The sequence below is a fragment of the Dromaius novaehollandiae genome, chromosome 13, assembly GCF_036370855.1.
Source record: "Dromaius novaehollandiae isolate bDroNov1 chromosome 13, bDroNov1.hap1, whole genome shotgun sequence".
NCBI lineage: Eukaryota > Metazoa > Chordata > Aves > Casuariiformes > Dromaiidae > Dromaius > Dromaius novaehollandiae.
Window position 1 is genome coordinate 19,562,418 of NC_088110.1, and position 17,400 is coordinate 19,579,817.

Here is a 17,400-nt window from a genome sequence, read left to right on the forward strand (position 1 = left end):
CGGCCGGGGCGCCGCGGCGGGCAGCGGCGGCGCGCTGGGAGCCGCTCCGCGGAGCCCCTTAGTTGCCGAAGAGCGGAGGAAATCGGCGAGGGAAGGGCTGGGGTGGGGGGAGAAGGGCCGGCGTGTGCGCCGGGGGGGGAGGGAGGGATGGAGCGGCTCCCCTCCCTTCCCGCTGCCTCTCTCTTTCTCTTTCTCTCTCTACTTTCCATCGGGCTTGATCTTAGCAGGCCTCGCAAGAGGGAAGGAGGAAGGAGTGAAGGAGAGCGAGAGTTAGCGGTAGGATGGGGAGGTGATCGCAGTGTGATGAGCCCGGAGAGTGGAGAAAGTCCAGGTAAAGTCATAGGCGCTCTGGACGTGCTGAATGTGCAGATTAGTGCGAAAAAATGCGCCTTAGCGCTGCCGGGAGGCGCAGGGATGGAGGCGGCTCTGCGCCCGCTGTGCAAAGTGCAGGAGCCGACGCCAGGTTGCTTCACCTCGCGCCCGGGGGGCGGCGGGGGCGGCGGCCGGGCCGGGCCGGGCCGGGCCGGGCCGGGCCGCGCGGGGGGCCGCGCCCGCGCTCCGCGCCGCGCCGCGTGGCGGGCCGCCAAGTGCGGCCGCGGCCCAGGTGCGCGGGGGGCGGCGGCGCGGGGGGCCGGGGCCGCCCCAGGCCGCGGCGGGGGCGGGGGGGGGGACCCGGCCGGATCTCGACCCCGGGCGCCCGGTGCTGCCGGCCGAGCCGCGAACAAGTCCGGCCGCTCTGGCTGCGCCGGGAAACAGAACAGAGAAAACAGATTTTTTTTTTTTTTTTTCCAAAAAGGAAGACCCGACTCGGGCGTTTTAAATACCGAGCTCCAGGACGTGGAGCCAAGGTGGAACTCCACCATCTGCACAACCCAGAAGGAGCGGGTGTCCTACGCCAGCTCTCGGGGCAGGACGCTGGGCTCCATGTTTCCTAGAGGAGGACAGTTGCTGCACCACACCGCTGCGGTTGTTGGGAGTGCGTGGTTTGATGGCTAGGACGAGGCAATCACGCCCCAGTTGGACCCGTGTGCCGATGGCTGGGTGTCGCTCAAACACCAGGGCACGCGTGGGGTGGAAGTACTGCTGCAGTAGCCATGGCTGGACTTGTGACCGTGTTGATGATGTGGTGTAGGGTCCTAAGTGCAAAAATTGGAGGATCTGGCAGGTTTCACATAGACAAAGTTTTTACTTTGTCGTGGTCTGTCAAAGTCTCTAACGAAGGTCACAGCTAAGGGATGACATTGCTCTATTAGGACTTTATTTCGCTGAATGGGACACAGACCTTCTTTGAAGTGAAAAGCACTTACACTCTCCTAAGTGGTGTTAAGTGCTCAGAAGCACATGATGGTTTGAGTAGTCTCATTGACCTTTTTCCCCACCATTTTGCGATAGTTGCCGTATGAGTTTGTAGTTGTAACGATACTGTGTATCAACTGTGTTACTGTTGTGGCTCCAGCCCAGCGGTGGGGGCTCTGTGAAGAACAACCTTGACAGGAAAAAGTTAGTAATACAATTGCGTATTAGTAACTTCTGGGGTGTGTAGAGGATCTTTGCCTGGTCTCCTCCAAGTTTTCCTTAGATGTCTGGATTAGTTCTGGAAAGAAACAGAACTAGTGCCTCTTGGTTAGTGGTGGCCATCTTGCTTCAGCTCCTGCTCTTCGTTTAAAATTTCTGCTCTCTTAAGATCTTTGTGTTATTACAAGAAGATGACATTTGGCAACTGGATGTGGGCTGTGTGTTTAATACTAGTGTGGCATATAAGTAATGTTGCTCAAGTAATAACACAGCAGGAAGATGCTCTGTGAGACAGCAGACTGCTGACCCAGGCTGCAGTCGGTTTTCGGCCCAGTCACTTTGCAGGCGTTCGCATGGAGGAGCGCGAAGCCGTCACCGGCTACGCTGTGAGCTGCACCACGGCATTGTCAAGTGCTGTGGTTCGAAGGCTGTGAATCACTTCCTTTCTTTGTTATTCCATTTGGACTAGTTTTGCTTATCACTGTGTAATATGGAAGGGTTTATCCACCAGAACAGGTAGGTAGAAATATGGCTTTTCATTTCTTGTTTGGGATGTCTGGAATGAGTATGACCTTCTCAGCTGGGCGTGCTTCATTAAAACTTCGTCTACCTGTCGGATGCGTGGAAAAAATATGTACAGGCCTCAAATTATCAATCTAGCTACATTTTGCATCTTCACTGTGAAGCTCTTGTGATGGAGAGTCAGAAGAAATGTCTAGAAAGCTGAAGAGTTTTTATGCCTAACAGGTAGCAAGTTTGCGGATGGTAGCTTTATTTAAACGACAACTCAGCTTTGCTTCTTCCCGTCCCAGAAACCAAACCGCATCAAAGGAACTCATTAGAAAGGAGCTCTTGCAGGCTGTGATGTCCAATACCAGTTAGACCACACGTGAGATGAAGCTCTTCCCACCAGCACTTTACGCTTTCAGAGCTGACACCTCATTTCTTGCTTGGATACACCATTGTTTTCTGTCCTTCTTTTGAACAACTAAAGCATTATGAGGATGGCAGGATGACCATTAAACAGTTTCAAGATTTTATCTTGAACTATGTTATTCTCCTGAATAATTTGGGGTTTATGGGACTATTTTAAAGCCATACTACACTTGATTCCTCTTTGACTCCATTAGTAACATCTGAGTCCTTCAAGGTTTCTTACCGAATTTCAGCAAATGAGTCAATAATAATTTCCTCTGCAATTGAGAGTATTTAATGCTGGCTGCAGAATTATTTTCATTATAGCTGATTGTGGTCTAGGAGTCATGATAAAACACATTTAAAAAGTAGAGTGTGCATTACCCACACTATATTTTTGCTCATGTATTGGTGGCACTCAAGAAACTTAATTCACTATAAAATTTAAAATTTCAGAAATAAATGTGACTATTTCTCCTATTAGTCCATCCAGTTTCTACTGTCATGTTATTTTAGAAAATTTTTTAACCTTTTAAACTTAAAGATAAATTCAATGAATATCTTTACATTAAAGCTAATTAAGACCACAGACAAAATAACCTCAGTATTCTGTTAACTGGGTGCCTTTTTCCAGTTAAAGTGGCTTCAAATCATCTGAAATATGTCCTATTATATTTCTTTTAGGAGCATGAAATAGTTATCAATTTATTCCAGAAATTAAAGACTATCTATCGAGAATTCTATGTTTACTGGTAGTCAGTTCTAGATTTGTTTTTTAGAACCAGGACACTTTGCATCTAAAGAGAGTTACTTCCATTATAGGTGAGAAGGTAGGTGTTAATTTTGAAAGAAAAATAAAAGAAGGTTTATTTTTGCGTAAATATAAAGACTTTTACCTTAACACTGAGGAATGTGGTACATATTTTAGTATAATTCCCAAGCAATATAAAATGCTAGTTTGCCTTTGCTTGACTTCCATGTGCTTGGGCCTTCGAGCTTTTCTGAGTGGGTGGAAGAGTCATGGAGTATTCCTTCATTCCCCCCCCCCCAGTAAGAGAGCATCTGTTAAATATTAAAGTGCTATGCTGCATATTCTTTAGTATTAACAAATTAAAAGTAAAGGACTGGCAAAAGGTATCTGCAATGGCCTTCATTAACACACCCCTATTCTGCTTTATGATTCAAATACATTGTTGGATGCGTTGATAGAAAATCTCATTAATTTTGACAGCAAACAGAAATGGTAATACATTTGAAAGTGAATACCATTTTTGTTGACTCACATTAAAGTTTTTGTCACTGCTTTGGAGTAACATTTTGAATTCTCCATCTTGAATTTGGTTCCCACATTATCTTAACACAAATGGTTCCCCCATTATCTTAACACACACAGTCTCACAAAGGCTGTGGTATTAAAATATATGACATGGTTTTACAGGAAAAAATTTTTAATATGAACAGCGCACCTAGCTTTTTTTTTCCCCCTACCACAGAGCATCCTGTTTAATGCAATAAAATTCAACTTTATTGATGAATATATGGATAAGTTATCAATATTGTAGAAATGCTCATGAAGCTGACACTTTTTCATTTAATGTTTTGATTTTTCAAATTTTAGATAATAAACACAATTATACATTCAGCGACAATGATGTTGAAATCTAAAGTGTTATTTTAACATTGTGTCAGATTATATTACAACACCTTAGGGAGTCATCTAAAGATTATAGCTAAGTCTCTGAAATGGACTGTCACCTGCATGTATTTCTGGATCACAGTAATAAAATCACTTTTAAAACTCAGCAATTTCTGCATTGAAGTGTTCTCTGTTGGGAAAAGTGACTTTTAAAAAAAATGGCATCTTCTCATTAAAATTATCAGATGCCCATGATAGGAGGCTTGTCCACCTTAGTGACAAGTTTCAGTTAAATCTTATGTCTGTTTATGCAGCTGTGTAAGAATGAGCCGCAGTTTATTTTAGCTCACGTGATCCTCCAGAAAGATAATTTATTTCCAGAGAAGTTACAACATCTCTCATTTATACCTGCACTCAGGTACCAGCAAAGTCAAAACCTGAAGGTAATACTGACACAATTTGGCCTGCTGACTCCTTATTACATGTGCAGACATGCAAATTGGAGAGAACATGGCTGAACTTTTAGATGACAGGTTTGGTTTGAGGAAGCTGAGTTTGGAAAATATCTTTTGATTTACAAAGTGAGCAAATGAGAGTTGTTGAGCATTGTGGCTTCCCATCTTGCATCTTTTTTAATGGAGTCACTTTTTAGAAGAGAGACACACTTAAACCTGCTTATTGAAGACTTCTGGAAAGCCAGAAATCTATTTTTAAAGTACTTCACACATGTATCCTCTATGGCAGAGATGATTTGCAAGAAAACAGGATTTTTAAGTAAATATTATTATTTCATGTAAACTTAAACTTAAATCAGTGAGTTTATTGGCATAACAGTTCAGTGTGGAGGGAACAAGAGTGATGCCACAAGCAGAAAACAGTGACTGGAAGTGTGATGGGGGTGGGGGGGGGATACAAAACACAGTTAGGCATCTGCTCCTGCTGTAAAATGGGAAGCTATGGATGCAATGCTGACTTCAGTAATATTAGGCATATTCCCAACAGCTAAGCATCTGGTCATCTTTAAGTAACACCATAGTTTTTCTAGTGGAAAAGCTTTATCAACAGCTATTTTGAAGAATCAGCTATTTATCCATACACTGTTCCAGAACTATTATCAAAATCAGTTTTTAGAAGACAATTGTACTCAAAATAAGGTAACTTGTGAGCAATGCTATACTCGGTAGAAATCTTGCTGCTTCAGGAAACTTTTCAGAATTCAGTTCCAAACTCGGTGTGGTTTGCATGCAGTGCAATTTGCATGCAGTGCAGACAGGAGTCTTTAATCCTAAACTGAGCCATCATCTGGGCGATAGATTAAACTGAGATATAAAGCCCACAATACAGAGTTAACCTGAGGCTCCTTCTACCCAGGTCCTATAGTTCTCTAAATTCAAAATACTGAGTGACTTTCAAAAGCGTTAGTGGATAACTCTGGCAATATTCATTATCTTACTAAGAAATGCCAGGGTCAAGCTGCACATGGAACATTAAAATGCACATAATGACTGTCTTGTTTACCTACAACGTCACTGTGTTACCACTACTCCAACTTCCTCGTTACGTTGCAAACTGCTTGGCATATTTGGGGATACTGAAAGGCAATTGATTTCTTATGCATGTTACAGTTCTGTTACAATCTTGATGAAGCGCTTTATCTGGATCAAGTGTAGTTTACCTCAAGAACACACACGTCACAAGCACCTCTGGCTTGGAAAAGCTACTGAAAATATACTCTGGAACACACACGTAAACCTAAATATGTGCAATGAAGACTTTCCCCCACCAAAGACACTGAACTGAACAGGCTTCCCTTCCTTGTCCAGGTTCAGTGTTTCTGTTTACCTCTCAGAGGATAAAAATGATGCAACTTTTCGTAACGCTTTGTGAACGACAACCATATTTTACTTTGGATTTGGTCTTTAATTCAATATTAAAACCAGTAATAAAGCCATTATTTAGTAATTGTTTCTGAAAGTTAAAATATTTAGAGAGAAACTAGTTCAAATAATAGCAAAATTTAAATGTGATCTAATATTGAGAGAAATTGGCTGGGGTTTTTTTACATCAATGGAGTAATTGTGATGGCTAACTATGCTGTAAATAGTGTTTCTTTGTCTATTCATTTGACTTTTAGCAGTGTTACAGTTTCTTGGCTCTGTACATTTTCATCAGTGCAATCCCTTTTTTTGTCCCTCCCTACCCATATATTTTTCAAACAATTTTTGCAGTACATTTTATGACCCTGGCATCTTGACACTGACAAAAAACATGAATTAAAGAGTAACCTGTTCTCTATGTCCAAGCTATTAGAACACTATACTACATCAAACAGTTTCATATGAAATATTTGTAATGGAAAGGGAAGGGGAAGGGAGGTATATGAACGCTGGCTTGCTTTGCATTCAGGAAAATAAGATCATTCTTCTATTTTCCACAAAAGGAAAATTATCCTGTTGTTTATTATCAAAACTTTAGGCTGGTAATATTGTAAGGCTGAAGAGAAATGCACCTGTTTTCTTTCATTACACGGAGAATAGGTAGGTTTCAGTATTATCTCATTATCAATCAGGATATAAAATAGTCAGGAATCTATTAGGTTTCTAAAAGCTTTCTTGAGACGTTGATGTGACTGACCTGTAGAGGCAGCAATGATTCTTGTGGCTCACCAAAGAAGGGAGGATAGATTGACTATTGCAGTATTGTAAATGGTAGCAATGTGATCAGCAGACTACAACAAAACATTAGAACAAAAACAGTGTAGAAAACATCTGTCAGAAGTACACTTCTCTTTGAAAACAACAGTTGCCCCACTTGGACTTTGCTAGATTTCTCGTAGACCACCACCCACAAAGCTCACAGCCCATCCCTTCACAGGGACAAAACAGGGACCATAAGGATATTCTCTTCCATAATGCACTTCACTGTATTTATTTACATTTGTGGTTTTTATTCAGAATCTCTTACAATAATGTAATCCTTACACCTGCTCAGCACCCAGTGGATTAAAAAGGGGTACAAGGGACTACAGACCAGTAAGCCTGAGCCCCACTGTATGCAAATTAATAGCACCTATAAAAATAAATTGAATAGCAGATACATGGGAATGTGTCTTGGTTTGAAGAAGAGTTAATGTGACTTCTTAGAGGAAAGTCGCATCTCGCAGATCTCTTAGAGTCAATGAACATGTGGATAAGAATGGTTGTGGCTGGTGTAAATGGATTTTCAAAAAACCTTCTGATGAGATCCCAAAGGAGCAGCTGTTACTGAAAAAAAGCTGTGGCACAGGAGGATTGGTGATCTGGACTGCTTGGTTTGCAGAGAAGAATCAAAGGAAGCAATGAAGGGAGGTTATGCCAGAGTTTCCAAATATCAGCACTGAGATCAGTGCTGTACAACAGAATCATAAATTATTTGAAAATAATTGCATTTACTGCTGATAATTTACAGATTATTATTAGCGTTGTCAAGAGGAAAGTCGACAGTGAAGAGCTGGATGATAAAATAGCAATTGAAATTCAGTGTTTATAAATGCAAGCTAATGATCAAGGGAAAAGTAATCCTGACTATACATGCATAGCAATGAGTCCTTCCTACAGTAGCCATTATCATTCAGGAGAGAGATCTTGGAATCACTGTGAAAAGTCTTCACAGTGTATAATGTAGGTGTGCCTACGTTAGGATTTTCATCTGGATCAGGTGCATGCTTTCTAAGTGAATCTCCCTCTGATCCCCGTTCACCACACCTCGGCTCGCATCACCGAACAGTCTTGGAGAGCAGGGACTGCATTCCTTTCGGATGAAACCAAACTGGAAAATGTGCTCCAGTTCCTAACGGGTATCCGGTCCCTGGGACCAGACCACTGCTTATCAGACGTTAACCTCCTGAGCTATGTGCAGTGGAAATACCAGGTCCTCCGCACCGATTGCTTCATTCTATAGGTCTGCTGCTACTTGCTCATCCAGACACAGTCTTCGAAAAATCAGCTCAGTATTTAAGCACAGGCAAACAGAATTCAGGTGTTATTAAAAAAAGAACTGAGAACAAAAAAGAAAATCATCATTACATCACTGGGGAATACCATTGTGCTTCCACATCTTCAGTACTGCACCCATTTCAAGAGCACGGCAGAACTAGAAACAGTGCAGAGAAGGGCAAGGAAGGCGTTGCAAGGTATGAATGACTGTCAGCGAAAAGACACCTTATGATAACTTTCTGGCTGGCAGAAGACGTGATTGAGGAAGATATGAATGGCATGGAAAAGACAAATGGGGATGATAGTTAATCCAGTGATGAATGCTATTTCTTATTGCACAGGAAAAGACATGCAGCGACTGAAATGATCAGGCAAATAACTGAGACAAAAGAAGTAGTTCTTCACAGTATTTAAATCTGGGAACTCATTGTCACAGGATATTGTGGAAGTCAAAACTATAAATGGTTTCAAACAATGGTAAAACAGCTTCTTGGAAGGTAGATCCATTTATACTTTTCAGCACAAAAAATCCTTACACTGCTAACTGTCAGGAGCTAGGAGGGTAGACCAAGGACAGCACTTACTCTACAGATGCTGTTTTCCTAAGCATCCAATACTAATTTCTGTTAGAACATTTATAAATAAATGTTCTAATATGTTGAGCTCAATGGACCTTTAGTCTGACCCAGTATGGCAGTTCTTAGTTTTGTATATACAGCAGTCATTAAACAAACATAAGTATTGACTAAGATGTTGATACGGTCTACAGAGATCACAAACCTACTTGCCTGACAAGTTGTACTCTGGTATTTTAATAGATGATCATTGCTAATTTGTAGCACTGCAAACTAAAGGACAAATTAGAATAGTGGGTTCAGTCTCTGACACAGAAAAAATGTTCCTGTTTTAGAGACCTCACAGTCTAGACTTCCAACAAGATGCAACAGGGGGAAGAAGCAAACAAAAGAGAAGAATGGAGGAGGTGATGAAGTAATGTTAAAACAAACATGCATAATAAAATAAAAGTTTTGGCTTATTGCCATAGTTCTGCTTAAAGCTGGGGTAGAAGGGATAATGGTAAACTAGAAAACATTTGAGTAAATGCATGGAATGAGGCAACTTCTCAAATCAGTGTTATTAGAAAGTTGCATTAATGAAAGAAAACATTTCTAATGAATGAAAATAGCTTTCTCCTACTTTATGAGGAAATCATTTCAAGATCTAAAAGGGCTTATTCATAAATTTATACATTTGTATTTTTGGATGATCTTCATAGGTTTCCCTAATGCTCCATAGGATTGTTAGTATACACTTATTAATCTTTGAAGGCCTCATCTGAATATACTTAAAAGAGCCACTAACTTTTAATAAACCTACCAAATTGCTATTTTGTTATTTTCTTTCCTGTAAATGGTGATTACTAATACAACAAAATATAAACAGTCTAATCTTTAACTGACCAGTTCTACTTGACAAATTCTTTTGTTGCTCTAAATTAAATAGCAACATATATCAAATATCAAAATTCATAACAGGAAAGAGGATGGAGACATTCTGCATCACAAATTAAATACTAGGAATTATAGGAAAAAGTACATTTGCAAACAAAAATGTCTCCACAAAACTCCAAGGAAAATAACCCAGAAGTTCCTGAAACAATAAATAATGGTGATCATGACTGATGAGGGACAACTGAAACTGTGCAATTTGACTGCAGTAACTGGAAACTAGACTATAAGAGAATCTGGGTGCACAAACTCAAGTTTTAATATCTGAAAAGCAGCTTCCACTTTTGTACAATTAAATACTGCCACTGGTTCATAATTTTCTTCTGTGCTGAAATGTCAGAACTGATGTACCATAAGAGTCAGAAAAGGAAATTGTAGAGATGATGGGGAGCATGACAAAGTTTTATCAAAATAATAACTACTATATACCTAATACTACAATATGCTACAGATCAATAATAGTAATACATATTAATATACAGTATTTATATAGTTGGCAAGTTACACCTTAGCACAGAAACAATAATAAAAGTAACAGGAAACCGAAAGAAGCAATAGGTATCAGCTTCAGATCTCCGGCAGCAGAAGAGCAGAAGTGAGTACTTCTTAGTAAAAACCTTTGTGAACTCAGTACACCCTGGTAGCTGCATGCCAACGGAGCTAGAAATGAACAGTTCGAGAGGTCCCTATTCCAGGGTGTATAAGGCACCAGCAACACAGACCAAGACATGCCAAGGAGAGATTACAGTCCAGATTTAAAATATATGCTTTTTCTTGCTGGTATGGAGAAAATGAACATTTTGAAGACACAAGAAAACAAACAAGATCTTGAAACTACTCTCTGAATGCATTACAGTAAAGAGCAGTCCCTACAACGCAAAAGAGCTAGAGGATAAAATTTAACGAGTGCAACTTTCAGAGAAGCAAGAAATTCAGTGAGCAGTGAAAGGAAGCCCGAAAATCCATGGGTCTGGAAAAAGTTTGGAGAACTCCAAGTGATACTGACATGCAAGAATTAATGTGCCTCAGAGGAAAACTCCTCCGAAGGAAAAAGTGAGCAATAAACAAGAAGCTGTGTCCTGCATGGTTTCTTAAGGGGCATCACAAAAGTTTGAGGGTTACAACTTATTTTTAGGAAATGATGAAGGGGATGAGAAAACAGTAAGAAATACTAGATGGAAATGGCAACTCATCAATGAACGAAGAAAGAGACTAGATCTTTACTGTAGAAATGCAGTATGACTTCATTTCCATCTTTATATATATGAAAACAGAGAATGACACTTAGTGAAGTATAAAATACACAATTCAGACTGAAAAACTTTCTGAAACACTGAATGTTCCTTTTAATTACCCCTATGGCCTAGTAATGTCTTATGTACAACAGACGCCCCCATCATCTGTGCGCTGATGACACAGAAAAGATGCAACGGGAACCGCAGAGAAGGCTGCGTTTGATAACACCGTATTTGTAGTGGGGAATTTGTGTACTGGGGAATTCATATGCTGGGGAAATAGCTTCTTTCTTACTTCAACCCACAGAAACACTCTGTTTCTTATCAGGATAAGTAGGTGAGGGAAGCTGAAGTATAAATGCACCATCAGCCTAAGTGCCGGGCAGGCTGCCTGTGGGACCTGCCAGCAGCTAAGGGGTGAGAGTGCTCTGCCCCTCCCGTGTCCCCAGCGAGCAAGGACCGTGCTGATGCCGCTGGAGGCAGGTTCATCCGTCTCCTGCCTGCTTTTCTCCCCCTGCTGCCTTCTCCCCAGCAATGAATGGCTTCTGGTGCCTTTCCCATGCACTGGCATGCACTTGCATCAGATGACAGATTAAACCAGAGTGCCAAGATGGCCTTGTCATCTCTCCCTGCTGACTAAGGCCTATGCAAACAGTATGTTGCATGGCATTTATCAAGATAACAAAAATTCCAAGCTAACAGGAAGACACCTTGTTGGTTTTTTTTCTTCCTGTAGACATCACAAGCTTTGGATTCTTATTCTCATCAATCTTTTGTTAGACTGATAGAAGGCACTTCCACCAAAGAGCACCCCTGCTCTGTGTGTGGACTGCCTGTCACAGCCCATAATCTTACATGAACTGATGTTTTTACTGCCTCAGAAAGCGTCAAGGAATTGCTAGAATTGATGGAAGACTGTTTCTCCTAGTTGAGTAACATGTCCCCCAGCCTTGTCATGAGAGTCACAGAGGATGCCAGATCTGTTCCCTACGTTGTTTGACCATCCTACAGTCTGGCTTTCTGACATGACTTCACTTACAGTGCTTGCAGTGCGTGCCAGTGACAGCAGTTCTCCCACAGAAGTGGTATCAAATACTGCAGTGTGTGCATGGTTTCCAGTTATTGACAAGCTGCTGTGGGCTGTGATTTGAATTGTTCCACAACTGTGCTGCTGTTATTTTCTTTGCTACATCTACTCATATCAAATACCACTGACAACCTGCTGTGTTTAGAAGACAAAGGCAGGCCTCTTTTTAACATGAACTGGACCTTCTATTTGTACCATGAATAATGCAATTTTTCTCATGTGCTGTTAACTGCTGCTCTTGTAGCCTGTTTAGTATACATGAAAAAAGGTCTTGCTTACTGAGCAATTAAAATGTGTAGGCTACTCTTTTACTTTGGATATGGAACCATCCTCCACTGCTGTTTTATCTTAGAATATTTATTCACCCTTTGAATTTCTACAGTCCTTTTCAAGACATGTGTCCAAAGCACAGTTCATAAGCCAAGGAGAACATTCTTTAAAGCTGTTACATCCCCAAGACACAAGACAGAATTCCTTCGGTAATTGCTGTAGTTTCTTCTTTAACATAACACTTCTGTCAAATTTCTAGTTTCCTATGTTAAACTCTTAAGTTTTTGTGCAGTTCAGAACAGCTTTAACAGCGCTTTCCCTAAACACCTTTCTTACCTCATGTTCACCTGCTGTTGCTCCTACTACCTCCAAAGACAGCCATTCCAGCCATTACAAGCATCTCCACTCATCACAGGCTGAAATCTAATGGCAGCTGGGCTTTCAAAGGGCAGAGTTACGCACTGAGGGTGTTTTTTTAGTACTGAGCATCACAAAGGTCTGTTTTGGATGTCTACTTAAATACATACATATATTTAAATGTATGCATGAGGGGGTATTTGGGATTGTCTACTGAATATTTAATATTTGATATATCACTTCTTCAATTTTTGTAACTTAACCTGAGTAGTAAGCCTCAAGGTTAACAGGGGAACTGCATGATAAGCCTCAGATCTAACAGAGGAACTGATAGCAAGACCTATGTTTTTATTCCCCCTCTGATTACACAGCAGCATAATACTGATTTGCACTACCAAATGCAGTGTAATTGAATGAGGCAGAAGACAACTAAGACTGTTCTACAGTCCTTTTTTTTGTTGTTTTCTTTTGCAGAGACTCGTCTTTAGCTCCCTTTCTGAGACAGTTTCTTGAATCTCTGACTCAAACAGAGACACCTCTGAATGGGGTAAACCGGTAGCGTAGCACTTCTGGGACAGAAACTGCAAACTGTTAGGAGAACGTTCCCCTTTTCAAACATGGGGGCAGCTGCTTTTGATCTGTGGCTTCTCGCTGCTATTGTGCAAGGCAATCGCACTCTGCGAGTTTCGGGAGCCACAACAGAGAGTAAGCAAAGCTGTGGCTCATTTAGGACTGGGTGTTATTGTAATGAACTTAATAAATCCTATCGAGAACTGAAAGTTTCTCCAGAGTTCTCGGTCCTGCAAAGCAGCACTCTCCGTCTGACCGCTGAGCCTTGCACACTCTGGGCCCTACAAAAACTGCACCAGGTCTAAGCGACACCAGTTTCGGCAACACCAGTAACCCTAGTGGAAGTCGTTCCCCCACGTCAGCAGCTGTTTTCAGCATGAAGTTGACTAGACGTGCTCTGAGCGGAGCTTAAGGGACACTGCCCTGCAGAGGGCTTCCTGGGCCCCAGGTCCCCGTGCTGAGGTGACGGCAGTCCAGGAGGTAGGCCCTCGTGCAGAAACAAACTGATTTTCTTTGTGAAATAAATACCCGTAGAAGATAGGGGGTTGGCATTTTTGTTAACCAGACTCATCGTATGGTTAAAGCTGAATGTTAATATTGTTCTTGTAGAACATGAATGGCAAGGATCTGTTTCATGTGCCTTATGGATCCTGACCTTCAAAAGGCAAAATACATTGCAGTGCCATTTATCTCATTTTAGGAAAGCAGGATAGAAAGAGATCTCCTAACTCATTAATTCTACAGTCATGGTTATCAGCTCATCACAGTCAGCCATGTCATATCATCACTCACATCAAGAGAGATGGTATCTGGATCAGACTCCATCTTAAAACGAGCAGGGTTCACACCCTCTGCCCCTAAACTTAAAGGACGCTTCTGGAAAGGATTTCTAAGACCAGTCGTGGTTAGGACTGAAAATGCACTGGAGGAAAGACTGAGCCAGGCAGCAAACTCTGCAGCAGAAAAAACATTCACCATAGAAACCTAAAAATGACTCAGAATGATGAACTAGTATCATTTCAAAAAGAAAGTACTATCATACCTATTTTCTGGCCACAGGACAGTTTTATTAATGGACATGAATTGTAAATTATATATTCTTGGTCTGTCTACTTTGGAACACTCAAAAATGAAAAAAAAGAAAACTTTTATAAAATATTTCAGTGTGCTTTAATACCAAAAGCTGATAAGTATGGTAGATACACCAGGAAAATTAAAAGCCCTAGGGCTAAATATTTTTATAAATGTCATTAGAAAAAAAACTTCAACTAATCAGGTTGACCTTGCTCTTTAAGGTGCTGGGGAGACGGGGCTGCGCACGGCTCTGAGTTTAGCACTGTGTAAATAACGTATCAGACTCCACCAATGGTGTAATGCTTTGTGCCTTCTGCTAGGGCATAATCTATAGCTTTCGACACAGATGATTAGGGAAAGATCTGATATACTAGGTTCTTGTGTTACTTGGGGGAATATATAATTTACATATATTAAAAAAATTAATGTTATACTACTATCTGTTAAAGCCATCTTTCCTTCCTTTTTCTGAAGCCCATTTAAAAGGATTTCTAGGCATCTAAAAATAAAACAGAAATACCTGAGGGCCTGGCTTTTAAATGAAAATATTCAGTTTCCCAGACTCTTCATGGCGCAAAAGGTCATGGCGGTCTAATCTACTACGAAAAACGAAGGCGCTCCGGAACACAACAGAATTGCTGTGCCGCTTCTTACAGTAGATCTGTGCTGCTCATTTCTCCATGTGCAGCTCAAGAAACTACTACATCTCCCATGGGACATACGCATGGGGCAGTCGCTTTCGTCACTAACAGGGACATACGATTTGGGCAATACCTACAGCGATTCCCATGTCACTCCTAATCCCAGCCTCGCTCGCTGTACTCTGACGGCTCCAAGAAGCGTCTCGGGGTGCACTCAGCCCCCTCCGTGTGCCCCCCAGCCATCCCCTGCCTTTACGCTCCTTTGCGGCCTTGCGCTCGGGAAGTCGTCCAGCAGTCCCGCGATGCTGCTGCCCGGCTCCAGCCCTCCGGCACCCCACCACCTCTCTGTGCTGCCTCTGGCCATAGGGAGGCCGGGAAGGGGAGACGGGCTGTCCTCAGCTTTGTCTTGGAAGACTTGGCTTCACAATTAAGAAGCTCAATATATATTTTAAGGCCAGGGAAGCGTAGCTGCTGTACTTTAATCAGTGAATTAAAGTATCAGTCATACTAAGCTGCCCTGAACAAGTGAACTCATGTACCAGTAATGCAAACTACTGACTGAATTTGCCCCATGGAGTTCCCTGATCTCAGAAATGCAGAACTGGGTTATTTTAGTAGAGGTTGATTCACCAGTCATGAATTTCATTTCAGAAAATGATGTAATTTTTGCTTTTTGGTTCACTGTCTGCTCTGAAGTGTGACAGCAGCTCTTTTACATACCCCAACAGTCTCAACAAACTTTTGTAAGAGACTGAGGGTTGAGAAGAAAGTGTTGTTCCTTCTTCATTTCCCTCAACACATTTCATGGTGAGTCACTCGTGTCTAGTGAATGCTTTCTAGGGTCAGCACAAGCAACTCCCTTCTTATTTTGGGGCGCATGTATGCAAAGGATACCAATCCTGGCAACTCTCAAGATAACAAGTCTTGAATGCACTTTACCGTGGTAAAAAAATAAACAAACCTACCGAATTCAAAGCTTTCAAACTCACTCCTTACATTTGATTAGTGCTTTATATGCGTCCTTTCAAAGCATTCCTAAAGCAACTACTTGTGTTCTAATTGGTTTAATTAGTATTTTTAAACACGTAGCATATATTTTAAAAAGCCCAATGCTAAACATTTTTATTCTTTAAAGGCAGATTATTAACTGTTTACAGCATGTGTAACTTCCATACATGACTTCTTTCTAAGGTTTTGCACTTATCCCATGTTATGACTCTAAGTTCAAATAAATACTTAGCATTTGGATTTTTCACAAACAAATGAGAATATTCTTGTCCTGTTTCAGAAAGAAAGGGTATATATTTATGCAGATGTAAAGCAGTTTGTAGACAGATGTGGGCAATTATATAGCTATACGCAATAATCCAGTATAGCATGGGGGAAACTGTTCTCTTTGTCCATATGACAGGACACATGGGTACAGATTTAAGACAATAAGTAATAAACTGTTTATGCATAGCAGGATAAAATGGGGGCACAGAACTGAACACTGAGTATTTTCCTTCTACCTAAATTTTACTTTGTCTTTAGTCAAAATCGTCCCATCTTTAAAAGGTACATTATTTTCCTAAGCAATAAAGCAAAGAAAACAAGAGACTGGTATTGATCTCATGAATGCAAATACCATAGTTTCTGCACTTAATAAAAATGTTCTCCCTCAAAATTGTATAAAAATTCATGATATTGAACTTTAAATACAGGTGATGAACCCTAACACTTGGGATGGAGTTTTAGAATATGGTTTCTGAAGCAGCTACAAAATTTTAGACTGAGCCATCACATTAGTGCCCAGATTTTATAAAACTTAAGAAATATGGAGACCATCTGTTCAGTTAGCTGCAAACTACTTTGCAGGATTTAAGGTTTGGAAAATTAAACTAGCTAACAAAGATAAAAAAGGAGGCAGTGGCTGGAAGTTTACCCTACCTAAATTAGAAATGAGATGCCCTTTCAGCATTAAGGTTGTAACATTTTATTTATAGCACTTAGGAAACTTCACTAACAGCAATGGTGCACTTTCCGCAAATCACTTCAAATTAAGATGCAATGATTTCCTAATAGATGCAGTTTAACTAAATCAGAAGTTGGGACTTGATGCAGAACTGCTGAATGAAGATCATTCCTTTTGTAACCGAAGACTGGCTAGATGAATATAATTGTCCCTTCTGGCCTTAAAATCTATAAAACTGTGAGTCTGTAAGTACTGCCGTGACAGATAAATAATCAAGTCTGGGCCATCACACTGAAAAGGAACATAGGTTCCTCCTAAATGAGCAATGCCACTTCTGGTGGCATGCTCACTTCTTCTGTGCCTTTGTGTATAAAATGTATTCTAGCTCTGTGCTCTAGTTTTTGTCAAAATATTATCAAGAGGTAGAATTTCCAAAAGTTTTATAGCCACAGACCAATATTTTGTCAAAAATAAAGAAAAAATAATGACAAAAAAATTGTGATACCATGTCATATATTCTGGAGGTTCATTATTATTTTAATAGGTTTGTATTTTTAATTTTTAGACTTTTACTACACAATAAACTTACCTAAAAATCTTAAGCTCAAACACGAGAGTCTTTTTCACCATTATTCTAGTGATCATCTAGTGAACAGCATATTAG

The 17,400-nt window shown here is 40.8% G+C and overlaps 1 protein-coding gene and 1 long non-coding RNA gene across 2 annotated transcripts in view; both read left to right on the top strand.

Moving 5' to 3' along the window:
* The window catches only part of CDYL2 (chromodomain Y like 2), a 62,409-nt gene that overhangs the window by 329 nt on the left and 44,680 nt on the right, over positions 1–17,400 (top strand). The window lies entirely within an intron of this gene.
* LOC135329791 (uncharacterized) lies at positions 154–4,232 on the top strand. Its single transcript, XR_010391478.1, has 2 exons — positions 154–331; positions 797–4,232. It is a non-coding gene; the product is annotated as an uncharacterized LOC135329791 (long non-coding RNA).